The sequence below is a fragment of the Pollachius pollachius genome, assembly GCF_949987615.1.
Source record: "Pollachius pollachius genome assembly, chromosome: 6".
Classification (NCBI taxonomy): domain Eukaryota; kingdom Metazoa; phylum Chordata; class Actinopteri; order Gadiformes; family Gadidae; genus Pollachius; species Pollachius pollachius.
The window spans coordinates 431,979-437,978 of NC_136939.1; positions in this window are offsets into that span (position 1 = coordinate 431,979).

The window sequence follows — 6,000 nt, forward strand, 5'->3', positions numbered from 1 at the left end:
TACGACGCGTTCATTAAATATTGCAGGTGTTCCAGGACGGAGCGTCAGCGCGTGCCGTCGTGAACACACTCCTGAAGGCTGGAAATCAAAAGATCCAGGAGAACAATCGTGAAGATCGAACGCTGTTAAGCGGACCTCCAGGTAAAACGTTGACTCAGGTAAAGACCTCACAGAACCTCAAGCGTAGGACCTACTGACTGTGGGTCAGGAGCCTGCATCTGTTGGGATGGACCTACTGACTGTGGGTCAGGAGCCTGTATCTGTTGGGATGGACCTACTGACTGTGGGTCAGGAGCCTGTATCTGTTGGGACGGACCTACTGACTGTGGGTCAGGAGCCTGTATCTGTTGGGATGGACCTACTGACTGTGGGTCAGGAGCCTGCATCTGTTGGGACGGACCTACTGACTGTGGGTCAGGAGCCTGCATCTGTTGGGATGGACCTACTGACTGTGGGTCAGGAGCCTGTATCTGTTGGGATGGACCTACTGACTGTGGGTCAGGAGCCTGTATCTGTTGGGATGGACCTACTGACTGTGGGTCAGGAGCTTGTATCTGTTGGGATGGACCTACTGACTGTGGGTCAGGAGCCTGTATCTGTTGGGAGATGTTTGGTGTCCTGACAGCTCTGTGGTCCTCTGCTGTAACGACCCATCACCAACACAGTGGCATCCTATCTAAACAGGGCCTCGAACACTCAGGGAGTGATTGACTAGCCCCTGCAGTCTGTCAGATTGGTTGTGAGTTATTAGTTATTAGTTCAGGCGCTCTCATACTACTGATAAGGTCTAAACTCTTCCCTGGACGGCTCCAGTCCATCACCATAGCAGGTGCAGGTCCAACCTATAGTGAATAATGCATCCCTCCACAGAGACGCTGGTTAATATCCATAACGTGTAGCGTTGTACTTATTAATGCTGTATTAAGTTTTTAATGTCTGAATTAGCCGGGGTCAGCCCTGGCTTTCCTGCCCAGTAAATCGCTGGCCGGGGGGGTCAGACCCGGGAGGAGAGCCGCCCGGAGAGGAGACGGCAGCGACGCCTAATGTGTCGCTGGGCCATTAATCAAAACAATGCTTAAGTGGATAATTTTAATGGGAAACTGCAATATATTGAGCATGACACAGATGGATATGGATGTGGCTCTAACGTTAAAGCGTTCCATAAATTACCATCGGAGAGGGCTGCGCGCGCAGACGGCGGGATGGGAACAATTATTGATGACCACTTTCTCTGTTCGCCCAAAACAAACGGAGGGGTGGACTGCTGCCAGGAAAGGGCTGCTGGGTTCATAAACAGCAACAACACCGAGAAACAGGAGTACACACAGAACACACTGTACTGTCTGTCTGTCAGCCACCCATTAGGTCTGGCAGAGTGTCTGTCTGTCCAACGTGGTCCCATCAGTCTGTCTACATTCTGTCATTCTGTCTGTCTGCGTTCTATCATTCTGTCTGTGCATTCTATCATTCTGTCTGTCTGCATTCTATCATTCTGTCTGCGTTCTATCTTTCTGTCTGTCTGTTGTCTTTTTGTCTGTCTTCGTTATATATTCTTCTGTCTGTGTTCTATCTGTCTGTCTGCGTTCTTCATCGATCGTCTATCTGTCTTTATCTCCATCTACTTACCATGAGAAGGTTTCTATAGTTGATGTAGGGTAGGCCTAAAGCTGTATCTATGGTATATCCAGTTGAATCTATACATCAGAGGTGTGTTGAGGACCCCACTGTGGACTTCTGATAGAGATGTACTTGAGCTGCTGTAATCATAAGCTCTAGCCCTGTGGGGGAAATAATAATAATCATAATTGTCTCATCGGCTTAAAAGCATCTCAAGGTGGCTTGTATGAGCAACTACATCTTCACGCCAAGTTCTGTGATGCAGAGAGCGTATATTACCAATATGTGGTCACTTTTATGGGGATGATCAACAAAAGTTTTTGCTGAAGCTTAAGGTAGAAATATATAATAATATAATAAAGCGATGATAGGCCCCTCTAAACACACAGAAGAGCATCGACCTGAAGCACAAGTTCTGAGCCCCCCCCCCCCCCCAAAGGACCCTTAGGTCATTAAGGCATTTCGCTAATTGCTAATTGCTTGTCCCATCCTGCCTCCTGGTCTGTCCGTTTCGTCGAGGTTGAGAGCTTAATCTAAATGAAGTGTTTTGTTGGAGTCCTGCTCGGGTTGGTTGATAGTTGATTGTTTTACCTTCAGGCTGTTGTCTGTCTTTCTGTCTGTCTGCCTCTTACTGCTTCGGTGTTCGGGAGAGTATGAGAGCAACAGGGCCCCTTCAAAGTAAAAGACAGTAGGGGCCCTTCAAAGTAAAAGACACGAGGGCCCTTCAAAGTAAAAGATATCTGACTGCGCAACGGTTAATAAAAGACAAACAGGCGGTTAAATAAAGAAGGAGCCGCCGGAGGATCGCAGTGGAGGTGAAATGGTGGACTACTTATCTCCGTCCTTTAGCGGGCAGCTGATGGGTCGTCGTGCCAGCGTCTAAAGCGGCCGATCAGCGTTAATGGAGGATCACAGCCACGTGCAGCGGGGCCACCGCGGACGCACGTCAACCAGCCTGACGAGGAGAGAGGAGCCTTCAGGAGGAGGGAGCAGGAGAGAGCAGCCTTCAGGAGGAGGGAGGAGGAGAGAGGAGCCTTCAGGAGGAGGGAGCAGGAGAGAGCAGCCTTCAGGAGGAGGGAGGAGGAGAGAGGAGCCTTCAGGAGGAGGGAGGAGGAGAGAGGAGCCTTCAGGAGGAGGGAGGAGGAGAGAGCAGCCTTCAGGAGGAGGGAGGATGAGAGAAGGAGCCTTCAGGAGGAGGGAGGAGGAGAGAGGAGCCTTCAGGAGGAGGGAGGAGGAGAGAGGAGCCTTCAGGAGGAGAGAGCAGGAGAGAGGAGCCTTCAGGAGGAGGGAGGAGGAGAGAAGGAGCCTTCAGGAGGAGGGAGGAGGAGAGAGCAGCCTTCAGGAGGAGGGAGGAGGAGAGAGGAGCCTTCAGGAGGAGGGAGGAGGAGAGAGGAGCCTTCAGGAGGAGAGAGCAGGAGAGAGGAGCCTTCAGGAGGAGGGAGGAGGAGAGAAGGAGCCTTCAGGAGGAGGAAGGAGGACAGGTGTTCCACTTTCTCCTTTCCTCCAGTCGCTCTGATCACAGTGGCCTTCCATATGATGGCCAGGAGGTTCAAGTGGGAGTCATGAAGAGAGATATATATAATATATATAATATAGCCCGGCCTGATTATATATCTGGGTTGTTTGGACATTGTGAAGAGTTTGAATAGCGAAGAAGCAGTCTTCATCCGGCTGAACATCTGGGGTTATATCCTAACGGGACAAAACATGATAAAACACATTCATTAGAATTAGTCTGGTGCTGAAAAGGCAAATTCATTGGAATGCATATTTTGATATGAAACGAGGACACACAAGGCTTTATTGCTTTCTAACGATTATACCCTTTGATCAATGCAAAGTTTATGATGTCTTTGTTAATCAGATTCTCCTCTGGATCAGAGTGCCCCCCTCCCCCCGACCCCTCCTCGCGGTGGGAGAGTGCGTATCGATCCGGGCGCCAGAACAACGTTTTTATTCCCCCGCCGTCCAGAGCAGCGAATCCCTGCTTAACCTCTGCAGTGCCATTAACCTCCGGCCCCCGCCAGCCCCCGCCAGCCCCTCCCTCTGTTCAGCCCCCGTCAAGCGCTTGATTGGAGAAAGAGAGAGCGCCGGAGTGCCGTGATCTGCTGGGTTTCCCCCTCCCTCTTCTGCTGCCGGGTGTTTTGGTAAGCATATACACACGACTAGATTCACAAGCTCTATGGTATGCTAATTAAAATATATATTGAAGGGTCAGGGATTGTCCAAATCCATACTCGCCACGGCTGGTATTCAGCCTCTGGTAATTAGCAACCCTCCTCTTCCCCTGGAGATAATGAGCTAAACATTAGTGCCAACGTTAGGTCAGTGTAATGGAGTACCTGTAGTAACATCCATGTTCCCCAACCTGCTGCCCCTCAGACACTCATGTGCTGCCAACCCTTCCACTAAACGGGCGCTTTAGTGTGAGTGTGAGTTAATGTCTCATCATAGCATCCGGCGTCTGTCCCCGGCCCTCCGTCTGTCCCGATGCAACATGCATTGGGATCAATATTAATTGATACAACACACGGCTCAGCTCGGAACACGCAGAGACGCTCGGCACACACTCAATAAAACATGGAGCAACACACGAGTCCAGGGGAGACGACGTCTGACGGGGGCCGCGGCACGTTGCCCCCCAGCCGCTGATACCATCAGACGCACTGAAGAGAGCTCCAGGAGCACAAAGGAGACCGCTGCGCTCAGAGAGAGCGAGAGAGAGAGTGTGTCTGTGTGTGTGTGTGTGTGTGTGTGTGCGTGTGTGTGCACAGATGAAGTGTTTTACATTAGAAACCCAGCCTAAAAGGGTAGGAGAGTGGGGCTGGAAATGGCCTGTGTGTGTGTGTGTGTGTGTGTGTGTGTGTGTGTGTGTGTGTGTGTGTGTGTGTGTGTGTGTGTGTGTGTGTGTGTGTGTGTGTGAGGCGCTAGGCATTCAAAAGGACAAACTGTCAGGCCTGGTTACGTCTGCATATGATCTGGGTCAAGCCTGTCTTTTGCATCAGTGCATTTACACACACACACACACACACACACACACACACACACACACACACACACACACACACACACAAACATAGACAAACCACACACACACACACACACACACACACACACACACACAAACAACAACAAAAAAACACACACCCATTGCACAAGCACAAAAACAACACAAGACCCCCACACACAGGGAGGGTCAGCGTTTTGAAGCGGCCACAAAGAGCCTCATTGTGTAGCTCTGGCTGGTCGCACAGCGGCAGGTCAGCTGCCACCGCCCTACGCTCAGAGCACTCAGCCATCGCAGGGGACAGTGTGTGTGAGGGTATACAGAGTGTGTATGCACAGTGTGTGTGTGTGTTTGTGTGTGTGTGAGTTAAGTGAAAGTAGCTCACATCGCAGGATAGTGTCTCAGACCTGGCAGAGTAAATACCATTAAGATGCTTCTGATGCAATGCAAGGGCTGTGTGTGTGTGTGTGTGTGTGTGTGTGTGTGTGTGTGTGTGTGTGTGTGTGTGTGTGTGTGTGTGTGTGTGTGTGTGTGTGTGTGTGTGTGTGTGCGCAAATCATTGTTCCTACACCGCAAGATACCCATCGCTTCCCAGAATGAACCCCAGTTCCTCGGGTTCAAACTGAAGCAAAATGGAAAAGTCGACATCAAGGCCGCCGGATTCGGAGTGCTCTCCGACTGGCTGGATTCCAACAATCCCTGGATCCTGCACCGGATTACTGCTCTCCTGGCAAGGCCCCGACGGAGCTCCCCTGACCGACGACATCATAACGCACCCGCAGGTTTACGCTCTATCGATCCTGAACGACGAGATCTCAGCCCAACATCTACAGACCTAACAGGCAGAGCCTCTCTCCCCCAGCGCTGACGGACGCCAACGCGCAGCGCTGGTCAAGCCTAAAACTCCAAGGGAAGTTAGCAGCACTGCCTTACGCAGATCATTCTGTTTCTCATTCTGTAATAACTAATTATTCCATTTCAGAAGACTTTGTAATCTTTATGGTGAAAGCGCGACTGCAACGTCTTCCAACAAAACAAAACCTAGCAATATGGTACCGGTCAAAACACAACCCATACTGCATATGCCGACAAAATCATCAGGAGAATGAAACTGTTGCGCACATTCCGAACGGATGTCATCATTACAAAGGACTGCATGTGGCCAGGTATGAGCGGTGGGCTGACCTGGTTGCAAAAGATCTAGGAAAAATAAGGACATGACTGTAAGACCTTTAAGCATGGTGCTGTTACAATGTTGTAACCTTTTAACATTTAAAATGTTGAAGGGTTACATAAGAAGAAAGCCAAAAGATGGCAACATTTTGCCAGATTTTGATCCAAATAAAATAGGTTAAGAGTGTGTGTGTGTGTGTCTG